Raw genomic sequence first — 14,433 nt, forward strand, 5'->3', positions numbered from 1 at the left:
TGAATGATTTTTTAAATAAAAAAATTGTTCGTAAGGCTCTTAACTCTTTGGAGCTCATAACCTAGGGTAACCCTTCTGCAGCAGCCTCCTGTTGGACTGTAACTGGAGCTATAAGTTTTCTGTTCCTCCAAAATTTGTGCCACTTAAGCTTGGAATTTTTTAATATCTATCTCTTGAGCAATCTGTTTGTGACTGAGATTCAGAGAGGTCCTGTGTATTCTTTGACCCCAGTGTCTTCATCTGTAGAACAAGGAGAAGAGTGCTTAGTTACTGCCAGGAATATTCAGGCATAATGTATATAAATACCTCTAAAGGTTACAAGTTCTCTCAAAGTGCCTTGTATTTCTGCTGATTTCATGTTAAGTAGAAAACTGTGTGTATGTGTGGTGGTGGCAGTGGGGGGAGTTCAATCATCAGATGTCAAGTTTTGTTTTATTTTTATAATGATTTATGCAGTTGTTAATCGGCAGCTGACTCCTCAGAGGGAACTTCAGGGAGATCATGTATTTAGAAACAATCTGGCTTCTAGTATTTTCTCTCCATTGTAGTTTTCTCCCTTTGTTCTTTTGTTCTCTATTATGAAGGACATTTGCATGAAAACAAGATTTTTGTTTCTTAAGAGTTCAACTGCTCCTGCTGCTTATTCCCCACCTGGTCATAATCCTCCGTTTGTGACATCTCAATTGGTGGCTGTGCAAATGATTATGATGTCAAAGACAGGATTATGACTTCAGGTGAGAAACAAACAGCAGGAACTGGTGAGCTCGGGAGAAATACACATCTAGATTTTTCTCTAACCATTTTTATGCTAAAAGCACAAGAGAAATGCAGACAATAGATTATGTATGCATATTAAAATAACTGATGTATAAGCAGATTGTATCATACCAGAGAGTAACATGACAAATCTATTCTTTAAATTGCTTCCACTATAGTTTCATCTGCAGAAAATTACAGTAGTAGAATAATATCCAAAGACATTGTTACCAGGACATACTTACTTAGTTTTTCCATGTTATAACTCTTGTGAGAAACTTATTCTATTGTAGCACAAAGCCCTTATTTTGATTATAAAAAGGTTTGATGAAAAACAAAGAATCAGACCCAAATTGTGGACTCTCAATGAGTTAACCATGATCTCTGGTGACAATGCAGTTTTGGACCAGATTGAGCTGCGTTATGATACAGTGGGAGGTTCTTGAATTTGTCTGAGTTCTTCTGCTTGGGTTCTTTTTCTCTTGGGTAATGTCGCACCTCCTTTTTGTTCCTGAGGAACCCCACTGCCCCCAAAAACTAGTTCCCTAAAGGGTTTTTGCACAATATCTCCTTTTGAAAATTCTTGTCTGTGGTTGGGAGTCCTATGACAGTAAATGGCTTGTATGGCTCTGCAGCACAATAATTTGCAACTGGGCAGTGGGAGGAAGGTGCTATAGAAGGAGGAATTTGCTATAGAAGCTTTACAAGTTTGAGAATTACGACATGAGGAGGGTGTGTGTGTATATGTTACAACACCAGTTGATGTAACTAACTCCTGAGATTATCTCTTTGGAAAGTTAGTGGTGGATTCTGAAGGGATTGCTCCTCAGAAATCTTATCTAGAGAATCAGCTTGCCCAGTTCTGCTGTTCAAGTTCTTACAGTCATGGCTGGCACTTTTAGTAGCTAATGCTAAGGTCATCATATGGACAGTTTTTGATTAGGAAAAAATTTTTCCCCTTCTGCATGATTTCAAGAATACATGTGTTATGGGAGGAGGAGTGAGGTCTTTAGCTTTTTTTTTTTGTGTGTATGTATAGTTTGTGTAATGAAATGGAAGAAACTGTGTTATCTTGCAGGCATTTACTGTCCTGTGCCAGGATGACTGGGTGAAACTAGAAAGGGAAAAGAGGAGTTAATGTAACAGAAATAAAGACATGGAAAATCATCCAATCCAAAAATTTTGATATTTGAAGTACTCCCAGCTTCAGAGAAACCATGGGGAGTGTGGGTTTTTTTCCTGTTTTTTTTTTTGTTAGTGGTTTGTGGTTTTTTTTCAAGTGGAATTGAAGTAGTTATCTTCAGGAACCCAGTAATTAAAATTAGAAAGTTGGTAACATTTTTATTGCAGGCAATTCTAGTGGTGAGATTAACATTAGATAATCTTATCATTAAATAACCAGGCACCCTGTGATGATCTGACACATGAGAGGCTGCACAGAGCTTCTGGTCCCCCAAGGGCTGTGATTGTTTTATGGTTTTATCTTATGATAACTGTGCTTTGGTTTTGCCCTTTTCTAAGAGTTTCATACGGTACACATTCCCTCCCACCTCCCTGTAAATTTGTAATTTAACACTACTCTAGGAAATGGCAAATCAGCATGAAACTATTAATCTTATCTCGTATCATGAAACAGACACTGATCCAAGAGATCTGATTACTTTGCTTCTGGTCATTATCCAGACTGAACACTCGGCTTAGGCATTTGTATCATCAACAGTTCTGTCATCAGAAAGGAAAAGATTTCAAAAACAAGAGCAAAATCTATAATCAATCCCGTTTAACATTTCATGCCAAAAATGCAGTGTGGCACCAGTCCTTTTACTGGTCACTTAGCAATCCGCCGTGGTATTAAGGCCGTAATTTCTGCCCTGTGTCTACAGCTTCTTCTTCTGGGCGTTTAAAGCATAATAAAGGACTTGAATGTCAGGCATGAAGACTTTAAATATTATCTGTAGTGATTTTAATGAGTTCAATCACAATTGCCACCGGTTTGCTGGGCTTCGTAAGTATTTCTGAGATGGAGCTTGCAGTCAGACTCTCTGCTGCCAAGTTGCTTTTCGGTCTTTTGAGAAGGATGGAAACTGGCTCCTGTTCAGTCCTGCAGAACTGAGTCTGTTTGAGCTTGAACTGCTCTGGAAATAGCCATCTGCATCCCCTCCCCTCCAATGAGTATATTGTGAACAAGAAATTCAGTTTTAATTTGTGTTACAGTTTAGCTAATTAAAGAAAACTCATTTTAAATACCCGACTGAACCAATGAGATTTGGGTTTCTTCTGTTTTTTACTCTTGGCTCTTCTTCCTTTTTTTCCCCCCACTCAGTTCTTCCAAATTCTTGCAATTTCATATCTTGTCTCCCATCAAGTTTGTGGCACTTTATAAGATGTACTTATTTAATATGTAACTGTGAGGAGGCTCAATCTCTTTTTTTGCTTCTCCAGTAGGATAGAACTTTATGCTCTACAACAGTATTGCGATTTTTTTTTTTTTTTTTTTTTTTTTTTTTTTTTTTTTTTTTTTTTTTTTTTTTTTTTTTTTTTTTTTTTTTTTTTTTTTTTTTTTTTTTTTACTATTTACAAATCCCAAGGGACTTTGTAGATATGGAAACATGTGGTGAGAATTTCTTCTCTGCTCAACTGGATGGTTGAAACTCTCTTCCTGGAGGGAGTGAATTTTACTGTTGACCTAATTCTGCTCCCGTTAAAGTTGGCACTGAGTGGTTTTAGAGATTTTCAGCCTCAAAGCGTTGCTATTCTTTGTTGAATCCAGAGTTTAGGAGGAGAGCTGAAGTGCAGCTCTTTCAGATGGAATAAGAAAGGCTTAAGCCTGGTAATCAGAATACATTTATTAACTAACTCTATCCAAAGAAGTGGCCTGGGAACCCAGATAGAGGGTTCAACTTTGCATTAGAATTTTGTCAGAACTTCAAAAATTCATACCTTTTGGCATCATGGGCTGTTTTTGCTTTCTGCATTTGTGCAGACTTACTGTACAGACTGAGTTCACAAAGTGGGGAAGGATAAACCAGAGCAAAGGTAAAATATAAAACCACAAACTTCTACAGTTTTCCCTGGGGGGAAAAAAAAAATCCCTTGAAAAATTGGTTCCCTTCTTGAGAATAATTAATGTCACATTTTGGATGTCGTATGTCTGCTACATTAATTGCTATCAAGTGGGGAACAGACTTTTTTCTTAAATGCACAGCTGTCAGGGTACTGGTTGGAAAGGACACAAAAGAGGTATGTAACACCTCATCCCAGTCCAGCTCTTAAATTGGCACAACACAAGAAAATAATGGCTCTGTATTAAGAGGAAATACCACATCTCCACCTTGGAAAGACTGTACTGTAGAGACTCATAGTTGGAAACTGTCCTTCCATGTCCATGCTCCTCAGCTTGAAAGCAGGGCATGATATTTTGCTAACTAATAATGTAAGACTATAGACACATATTTAATACTTTTGCATATTTTTGTGTGCTTATGATTAAGCCCAGATGCAAGGCTTTCCTTTCCTCAGACTCTTGCAATTGCTGAGACTTTACTAAGCTGAGCTCAATTTAATGAGCCTGTTGGGTGGGTTTTATTTGGTCTGTCTGTCCAGACTGCAGTGTCTTAGAGTGAAGGCGATTCCCTCACAAGGTCACTGCTGCCCTGGAGTAGGGAAGGGCCTTTCAATTTGTGCTTGGTCATGCCCTTTTAACTTAATGTTCTCCTTCACACAAGCTGGTAGTGATGGATGTCCATTCAGACAACCTAATGGCCTATGGTAGCTATAGAAGAGCCTTTACATCAATATTCTGCAGCTGAGACCCATCAGGTTGGACTGTCAAACTGCCATACAACACATCTAGGACTATTTTATGCAAATAATAGCTGTGGCAACGTTGCTGTACTTTATGGTGTCGAGCGGGACTGTAAACGATCATTTCCACAGGTCAAGAGGAAGTTGATCTTCGTGGCTTGATATATCAGAGGTCATTTCCCTCTGACAGAGGTTGCTGCCTTCAACAGTACTACACCCTCTGCAGAATGCCCTCAGCTCTTAAGGAGCCTTAGCCATACATGGAATATCTCCTGGGACATCTGTTGTGGCATTTCAAGTGTGATGGGAGTGTTGTAGTTAGCATCTTCATGGTGAGCTTCAGAAGGCAAGAGCTGGCTTACCCTGGGAATGGGAGATTCCTATTTGCTGCACACCTGCTCTTATCCTTTGATTCAACTCTTCCTGCAGTCTTTCATTAGTTAATTTATGTACCTATTTGGGATACTGCAAGCCTGCCAAAGAGAAAACATTTAGTTTCTCACTGAAATCACAGCCTGTGTGCCAAGAGAACCTTGAATTTTTATGTTCAGAGGACTGAGCCGTCCGGGCTCCAGTGGGATTGCCTGTGTTGCTCAGAGGTCTCAGAGACACCTGTCCAATGCAGAGACTGTCAGATTAGGTTACAGATTATGAGATATCATGCCATGAATCTGCTTAGGTAGAACTTTTTCAGGGGTTGTTGTATTTTTGCACAAAACTTCCAGTTACATGTGTTCTTACTTAAAAAAGTTGACGTGCTTTCCATTTGTGAAGTGCCATTTGTGTGTTCAGCTCTTGCTATGTAACTATAAACTAAGATGTTGACTTCTTGCTAAGGCAAGAGAACCTGACAAGAGCTGGGATATGAACTAACTGTGGAAAGGAGGAACTGGAAGCATAATATGTAACATCTGCCCATGGTGGAGTTGTGCCACCATTCAGAAAAGACTCAGCGTTTTGGGCACCTTGGTAGCAACTCCAGCATTGCCAGTCTACTGGTTCATTCATCTCTACGTTGAATTGTACCTTGAAGTGTGTTAGGAGTGTGTGTGTTTTTTCACTATTACTGTGCTATATAGGAATGGTCTGTGCTCCCATTTCTTTGGACTCCAGCAGGTTAATTTGTATTTTCTTCACTAAATAAGTTCTTCCTGGTACTTCAGTCACCTTGGCAGGATAGCAAGTTTTGGCATGACAGCAATCTTCTGCATGTCAGCAGCTCCAGAGTGGTGTTTTCTCTCCTAGCTTCATACCCAGTGAGAGAGACGTGAGGACCCCTCTTGTGTTTACCAGGGGTTAGCGTGGGGTAAAAACACACAAGCTGTGATCTCAAACCTGATGAGACTTTGAGCAGTCAGTTAGACATCTGCTATCCTATAAAAGGTATATATAGTTTTCTGAAATGTGTGGAAGTTAAGTATCATGGCTCTGACTTAATTCTTGTAGAAGACATCCTTAATTTTCTGCTGCCAAGGCTATTTAACACATAATTCTGTCTTGCACCAGCATTTGGCCAGTTAGTGTAAAGCTCTGTACCAGTGGGGTGCAGGTGTGTTAGTCTTATTCCAGTCTTTGTTCTGAAGAACAGCATCATTACAAAATAATAGAGTCCTTCTAAAAAGGTTTTATTTCTTGTGTGAAACTTCTTCTTTGACAAGATGAAGTGAGTCAGCCTGTCTTTAATGGGATTGCACTGAAATGTCTGCAACTCTTGTTGTCATTCCTTGGCATGATCGTTACTTGAGGGGCAGATTAGAGGTCAATCAGCCAGAGCCACAGGGGCGCCCACAGCTAGCCTCAGGATACTCCCTACAAATGTAAGATCAAAAGGGCAGGCATATGAAAATTACTGTTTACTTTTTATGAATTATTTCCCAGAGATGGGATCATTAGCAGAATCTAAATGCTGTCTAGCTCTTAGTGCAAGGACACTCCTGACGGAATGTGCTTGCTTGGGCACACCTTTCCACTCTTAAAATAAAAAGATTTTCTGATTTTACCTGTGTGGGATTTCTTTATTTAAATATCTTTCTGGTTGTTGTTGTTTGGGGGGGGGGAGGGGGGTTGGAATTTGCCCCCAATACAGTGCCTTTAATTCCTAGATGCCATCCATTTCTTTGTGCAGCAAAGGTATTTCAAAGTCTTCATCTGGGGGCTCTGCAGGAGTTTTCTGAAGGAAGTAAAACTTTCTGTTAATCTTCCTGAGTGAAGAGTGGCTGTTACAATTCATTGCTGGCCAATGGGTACCAGAATTATCCCTACTGCAAATACAGGGGGAAGGTGATATTGGCTGTCACGGTGAGGTGCATGTTGGCAAATGCTGATGCAGTGTCTACTTCTGCAGTAATCTTCACACATCACACTCTGCACCTTCTTATCCACATAAGTATCTGGCTTCTGTTTGATCACAGTAATCAGGGCTATTTAGAAGGGTCACAGTATATTTGCCCTTTTGTCTTGTGTCTGGAGCTATGAAAGCATGACTTTGGAGCAAATGTTGATTGAATTCTAAGGAGACTGGCAGGAGCTGAGAACATGTGTAGCCCCTGATATGCTAAACTTGTGATTCCAAGTAGAAAACTGTTTGCTTTTTAAAATAACTTTGAAAAAGTTACCTTGAAGAACCAAATACATGGTGGATATTACTCTTTAATGCAAACCAATATGAACTTCCTTCTTATCGTTCAACATGTTACTACCCTTAATGTGCAATAATCAAATGCTGCCCTGTGTAGGAATGAAGCTAAATCTGGCTGGCAACCAAAATAAAATCCCTTATAGCTACTTTTGTATCTTCTTTAAATGTGTGCTGAGAGATTAGGCAGTTGTCTTTTTTTCCTCTTCTCTGCTGTTTTTCTTAAAAAGTTTAAAAAGTTTAACCCCCCTGTAGAATTCTCTTGCACCACCCTCCTATGATAAGGTCAGGAGGGAGAAAATCCAGTGTTGTGTTCTTTATCTAAATCCTTATCCTTCCTAATCTGACTAGACATTTTGGATAGGTGTGTTTTGACTTATTTGGCGTGATGTTTTCTCAACATTATTTTTTTGGCATTTATCTTGACAGCAGTAGCTAGAGAACTTCTTGCTGCTGTTTGAAAGGATAAACTGAGCATCTCCCTTACCAGCTTTTCCTCTTGCTTTTGGATAGGGCCCAGGAAACTTTTTAATCCTTGCAAAGCAGTGAGCATGCGAAGGAAATGTGTGTGCAGATGAGTGGGGTCGCTGGGTCCTCCAAGACAGGGGTCCGCAAGTGACCATCTACAGGAGTGGGTCTGGGACTTGGTACAACAGCCTTCCAGAAACTGAGGCACAGGTACTAGGAGTCTGTTGCTGCTAGGCACAGTTTATGTTTGTACCGAGCACGCCCAATCTCAAAAGTTTTTCACCATATGTCTTGGACTTCCTGGGCTAGGGTAAAGGGGGTCTGGACACTGCTCTTCAGGTGCAAAGTCGTGCTCACAGATTCATGAGAATCAGAGCCTAGACGTTGCAGGCTTGCTCTGCAATTTATTGCAGACTTTACACTGAGGCAGAATCAAATGTCTAATGGTTCTGTTCATCTTAGCTACCTTTGTTGTTGATATCTTCTTGTTCTTCTAGTCATCATGTAAAACAATGGTTTTAAGATATCTTTAACTGCATCTGTGCTTCAGAGGCTCTTACGTTCGCTTTTTTTACATGTGTTGTACTGCAAAGTTCCTTCAACCTCTCTGAAGTGGTATATCTTGAAGCCAATACCCGAATCCTGATGAGTTCCTAGAGCTCTGGTCTCTCCAGTGCTGTTAGAACAGAAGAATGGTGGAGGTCTCTTCCCCATCCAAATGGTGAGGTGCACCTGTCAACCGATAGCTGTTAAATTAACATTTCCATTTCCCTGTGTGTAGCCTTATCTTTACAGGCAGGTGTATATGCGTTGGGAGAGGGGCTATTTTTGGCTCTACTGTAGGAGAGCCTGAAGGTAATGAGTTGTGCATAGTAAATCTTGCTTACTCCATAATTTCCACTACATTTCAAATTAAGGGCCTAAATTAGGGTTAGTGTCAGACTTACTCCTTTGCTATGTCCTAATTTTGTTTTAAAAGCACATAGCTAAGGACTTTAATATGTTTTAGATTCAGGGCTTGTAAGTTATACTAAAATCCCTAAGGGAGGCAAAATAACTTATTAAAACCTTGCAAATGTTTTTGACTGCTGCATTCTATTATTTTTTATTCCAGTGGTAGCATGCAGCCTCTGCTGCTGATGGGTGGAGGAACGCAAACCTCCAGGGCCCATTAGACTTAACTTGTTTACTGCATTGATATCTATATGTTAAATGACAAGAGAGTTCAGGTTATTGAATAATTTAAAATTCAGCTCTAATTGGTGTCATATGACCTGGAAAAGGCCATGGATGACGCCAGGAGCATGCTGTGAAATTCTTATAAATAATTCATAAATTAGATCATTCATTTGCCTGGATGTCTTGTTAAATGCAGAAGTTTGTAAGTAATAACTGATGATATAACACCTGTAAGTATTTAGTTCATATGCTGGAAGGTAATCTACCTTGATGATCTTCTAGCAAAACCTGCCAGAGTACGAGAGTTAATTGCACTAGGGAGAATGCACTACATTTATTTGGGATGGGCTTTGGCAAGGCGTACCGTGCAGATGTTGCATTACACATTCTCTATCAGCTAGACAACTATTCTATGTATGCCCATGTTAAAAATGCAGCTCATCACTCTTCTGCCCTTATTTCACATGAACTCCAAATGCACTGGGAAATGGTAGTGACCTGCTCTGCTCACAAATAGTATAGTTTTTGAAATATTTATCTAGGTCTTGAACTACTGATTCTTCAGTAAAATAAAGGGCAAGAGTAAAAAATTGAAGTCAGAAGATTCTGATTTTTTTTTTTTATTATTTCTATAATGTTGGCAGCACATTGAATCTTAATAGTTAGTCCTGGTGCTGTCAAGATTAGTGCAGTGGCATTTTTCTGTAGTGCAAACAGGAATGATACAGTTTTTTCTCAGAAAGCAAACATGTTTGCTTAATTTTAGTGGTCAGGTATTGCATTGCCATATGTGGGTACTGGTCGGGTTTAATGGGCATTCTGCTCGCCGTGACTTCCAAGACCCAAGGTACAGGCACCTCACTTTAGTTTTCTTGGAGGAGTATATTATTAACAACTGCCTCATCAGACAGCGTAACAGCAGTTTGCTGATCTGAAATGGAAGCATTTGTTAGAGATTATCTACAATATTTGGGTAGCAGGAGAAGAAGGGTGGCATGTTTATGAATGCAAAATATACACTTAGAGCTGAGTGCCAGCAAATGCTCACATGCTACTTTGAATGCAGTTTTTTTGTGCACCTGGCATCCCAGCTCAAACCCTCCTAACAAAGAGGAGAAAAAATACTGAAGGCAGCACAAATATAGGAGGTGTTCCTCTGCTGTCAGCCAGCAGCTACAGATTCACTTTTTTGTGATGTGATCATACTACTTTTACTTTCTTTTTTTTTGCTATGCCTGTTCAGTATGTTGAGTTCAGTAAAATTTTACAGGAAAAATACAGGTTAGTGACTGTCATTCACAGCTTCTTTCATTTGAGACCACTTGTTTTATTCAGTGGAATATGGCAATCACAGCTATACATAATTTCTGCAGAAAATGGTGCTTTATTTCTTGCTTGAAAAATGGTCGGCTTACCTTAGAGTTATCTACTGTATTTATCTTAGGCGGTGACAGAGACAGTTGCTTTGCTATTACATGGCCCTTTGTAATGGCTGATACTGGGTTATTTATGGTAGAGATTTTAATAAAGGATTATACGATTTAAAGAAAAAAATTTATAGACTTCAGTAGATCCTGCTAATATACTTTAAAATCTTTGCCCTTTTGTATTCTTTCTGATAAATTCTTACAGATTCTTGGAAAGAATAGCTCCTTAATCACTAGTAATGCACTTCAAATAGTCCTATCATTTGAAATAATTGTTCTTAAAAACATCATTTCTGTTGCCCCAATATCCTACCTGAGCTTATTTATAATGCATTCTCCACATTCCACTGACAAAAGCAAGTGCTTATACTGTCCACAGACCTGAAATCCAAAGGCAGGCTTTGTTCAGATGAGAGCCATACATCAACAATGCGGAGTGGTGACTGAGTTCCAGGTTTGGAATGTGTTACCTTAGTGAGTGTGTCAGCTGGGCCACTTGGTAGAATCACAGAATTGTTTAGGTTGGAAAACACCTTTGAGCCCAACCCTTAACCCGGCACTGCCGAGCCTGCCACTAAACCTCATCCCTAAGCACCACATCTGCATGTCTCTGAAATACCTCCAGAGTTGCTGACTCCACCACTGGCCTGATCATCCTGTTCCAGTGCCTCACTGACAACAGTTCCAGTGGACAAATTTTTCCTAATAAGTTTGACTGTGTCCAAAGAACAACTGTGCTGGTGAATAGTCTTTAGGTTTGTGCCCTTGGTGCTCTGCAAGGTGTCTCTGTATGGTGGTCTCTCATTTGTCCATTTAGATGATTTTGCTTCATCTTTAAAAATCTTAAATCTCTGTATTTCTCCTCTCTTCATTCTTCTTGGTTTCCTCCAGGCTTCTCACCTCAGATCAGCATAATGGACTAGTTCTAAATCAGTGCATTTCTTCCACTCTGCCCCACCAAAAGATACTCCTGAGCTGAAAATCCAGATTAGAGAAATGTTCTTAAGATAAAACTGAGGATAATTTTACTTTGTTGTCACTCTCTCTGCATTCAAACATATTTCAGCTAAAAGCTGCAAACCCAGATGCTCTGAATTAAACTCCCAACACTGTTAACATCTCTAGCAATTTTGCTCTTTATCCCAAAAGCACTGTAGTTTGCTGGGAACCCAGCTTTCCCCCCCTCAGAGTGCAAGACTTCTCAAGGTAATGACTTTGGGCTGTTTCTTAAGCATGTTTTGTACATGCAGTAAAATCTGTCGAGACCTTGCCTGTGTTGAGATTGTAAGATCTGCTCAGTTACGAATTCATCCCTTGCAGTGCAAAGCCCTGTGTGCTGGAGTCAGTCTGTAAATGTGCCTCCTCTGCCAGTGCTGTGAATTAGAACTGCAAAGCACACAAGTTGCATTTAAGAACAATTTGCAGGGATCATAATGCTGCATGCATAAAGCTGGTGCACTGTTTGTCTGTTCATAGGAAGTTTTTAAGGGCTGGATGTTTGTTTAAGCTCTGCGCTGAATCCCTGAGCAAAAATTACTGGGGTTGCAGTAAAGATTTTGTAGACCTTCACACGTGTCTTCCTCTTTAAACCCTTCTAAAGATTATTTAAACCGTTTTTAATATCTCCTTGTTTCACAAGAGTTTCACATCTGATCAAGTCTTCTTAACTCCTTGTGCTGCAAGGAGAGGTGTGAGTTTGTTTGTTTAAGCCCCAGTTAAAGGAACTTGTGTCTTTAAATGCTGTACAGCAAGCCTGGAAGTGCTCCGTGGAGGGGAAAGCACAGCTGTTCCATCATGGTCCGTCATGGTTTCTATGTGTCCCATAGGCAATATCTTTCTTAAACTCATCTTATAAAATTACCCAATTCCTTATGCTTGTGTGTCTTTAGACTCACAGCAGAAGGTGGGGTTTTGGGGTATTTTTTTTTCCTACTTTTCCCCTTCATCCAGCCTGCATCCTACAGGTCTGTCATGGTGTGTGCTGATCTCTTCTCATCCTTCATAACTGTAAATGTCAGTCCCGTTTCCCTGCAACCTCTACCATCCAACTGTATTTTCAGTCAAAACTTTAACAGTAAAACACAAATTCCTGAAGAAGTTGTTGACTAGCCTCTGACTCCCAATAGTTAATTTTTCTTTGGGGTTAGGCCCTGCAATGCACTGAGTAGCCATCAAAGGCATGTTGCAACTCAGTCTTCTGCCTAACGTGACCTCCTCCTTCTAAAGGAATAAAAAAACCCCACTAACATTCTGTGACGTTAATGAGAATTTTCCCCCCTGCAAACATACTGTAACTGTGAAATAACATTAAAGTTTCTCTGCCTTGTTATGAAGTCTTTAAATGTCAGTGCCATTTCTGAGACCATCAGGGCAGACTTAATGGCGACCAGGGTCAACAAATGCTAACTGGTATCTCTCTTTTAGGGCCTTCAGGGACTCTTAATAGAGTCTCAGCCATGAAGTTAATTTGTGATGTGGACCTTTATTCTTAGACCTGATGATTATTTTGTAACATCTTCATTCGTGTGCTTAGATTTCTTAACATTCTCTTGTCTATACAGTCAATAAACTGCTAAAATAAAGACATTCTCAGACATTCCATCTGTTGAGTTGCCTTTTTTTTTTTTTTCTTCTTCCTTTTAACTTCTGATTATGGGCTGCAGAAGGGTAGTGTGTGCTTTCAGTAGACCACCCCTTATAGGATCCTCTGGTACCTTCAGGTCTGAGATCTGCTGCTGTCCTAGGGGACTGGGAAACTGTCCACCGTGAAAGCCTCTTCTCGTAGGTGTCCTAAATCCTTTGTTGTCAGAAACAGCTGAAGTGGGAAATGAGAGACTGTGTAACTACAGGATTTTTTTACTTTCTCCTTTCTGTAATATTTTTTCCTGTTGCTGGTCATCCCTATCTGTACTGTCTAATTTAGATTAAAAGGGCTCTGTAGCCTTTATTTGCCTAGAAAATATTGCAGACAGGGATGGCACGCTACAAATAATAAATAACAAAACTCCATCTTTTTGGTGGCATGTTGCATTTCTGCTCAGTTGCCCTGCCAGCCCCTCTGACTTTAAAATATTTTAGTGTCCTGCACTTTTCACCCAGTCCAAGCACCAGACTCTCCTCAGACATTTAGCACTGACATTATTGCAAATGCCTCCAACTCACTGGGCCCTTTGGGGCAAAACATGACATCCTTGGCTTTCAATCACATGGCAGAGAGGATATATTTGTATGCACAAAACTGGAAATAATAAAATATCAGTATTCAGGTGCTAATCCGCATTAATTTGCATTCTGTGAAGTCTACAAGAAACTTGTAATTGGTTGTCTTGAAGGGCAGCTGAGTATATTTGGTATTTTGTTTATTTATTAAAAAAGAATTTAAATTATACATACAAATGCTGGACAGATTTGTATTATATCTCTCTTCTAATCAGTGATGGACCCTTGCTTGCATTCCTAAATTCCAGTGTTTTGGGTCTGATTGACTGTCTTGCACTCTGTGTGCATAATACATATCTATCGTAAGCATTGCCGGCGTGCAAATACTACCTTTCTTTCCATCAATGGATTCCAAATTGCCCTGCTAAACCACTTACACTGCAGTGATTTTGCTATCCTTAACAAACCTGGCTTCTGTAATTAAAAAGAAAAAAAAACACAACAAGATCTTTGTGAAAGGTCCCAAAGGCTGGAGGAGTTTAAATTCAGTTTGTTACTGAAATTAATGCACAGGGCTAGCAAAAGAAATGTGGGTGCCCGATACACTGCTGTTCTGATGTGCATAAAATCTCAAATGCTTAGCTGCCTAGATGAACCTCGGTGGGAAGATACTCCAGGATGTAAGTAGGATTGTGTTGTCTGTTACATAATATCCACAAGGATAACAAACCCACTAGAATTCACTTGCACTGGGTTGACAAATGTGAATTACAGTTGCTTGCTTTCTTTAGAGTTTTATCAGACTATAATCACTTGCCCAGCTTAATTGAAAAATCACTTACGTTTATAGCTGTATTTAAACATGTTTTGTATTTAAATGACAGCTTTTGATGTACAACCATTTTTTACAGAAAGTAGTTGGTTTTTATCTGTGTTTCTGTAAAGATATTTCAAAAACTCTCATCAAATTTCCAGCGGTAAGTAATATCCCATTCAGTGCAAGGT

General features: G+C 39.7%; 1 protein-coding gene across 4 annotated transcripts in view; it reads left to right on the forward strand.

The window, feature by feature from the left end:
- Positions 1 to 14,433, forward strand: part of KIAA1328 (KIAA1328 ortholog) — a 172,043-nt gene that overhangs the window by 101,080 nt on the left and 56,530 nt on the right. The gene's annotated exons all lie outside the window — the stretch shown is intronic.

Source organism: Empidonax traillii, unplaced genomic scaffold (genome assembly GCF_003031625.1).
Source record: "Empidonax traillii isolate 1590-97213 ecotype Southwest subspecies unplaced genomic scaffold, ASM303162v1 scaffold10:size5872457, whole genome shotgun sequence".
NCBI classification, from domain to species: Eukaryota; Metazoa; Chordata; class Aves; order Passeriformes; family Tyrannidae; genus Empidonax; species Empidonax traillii.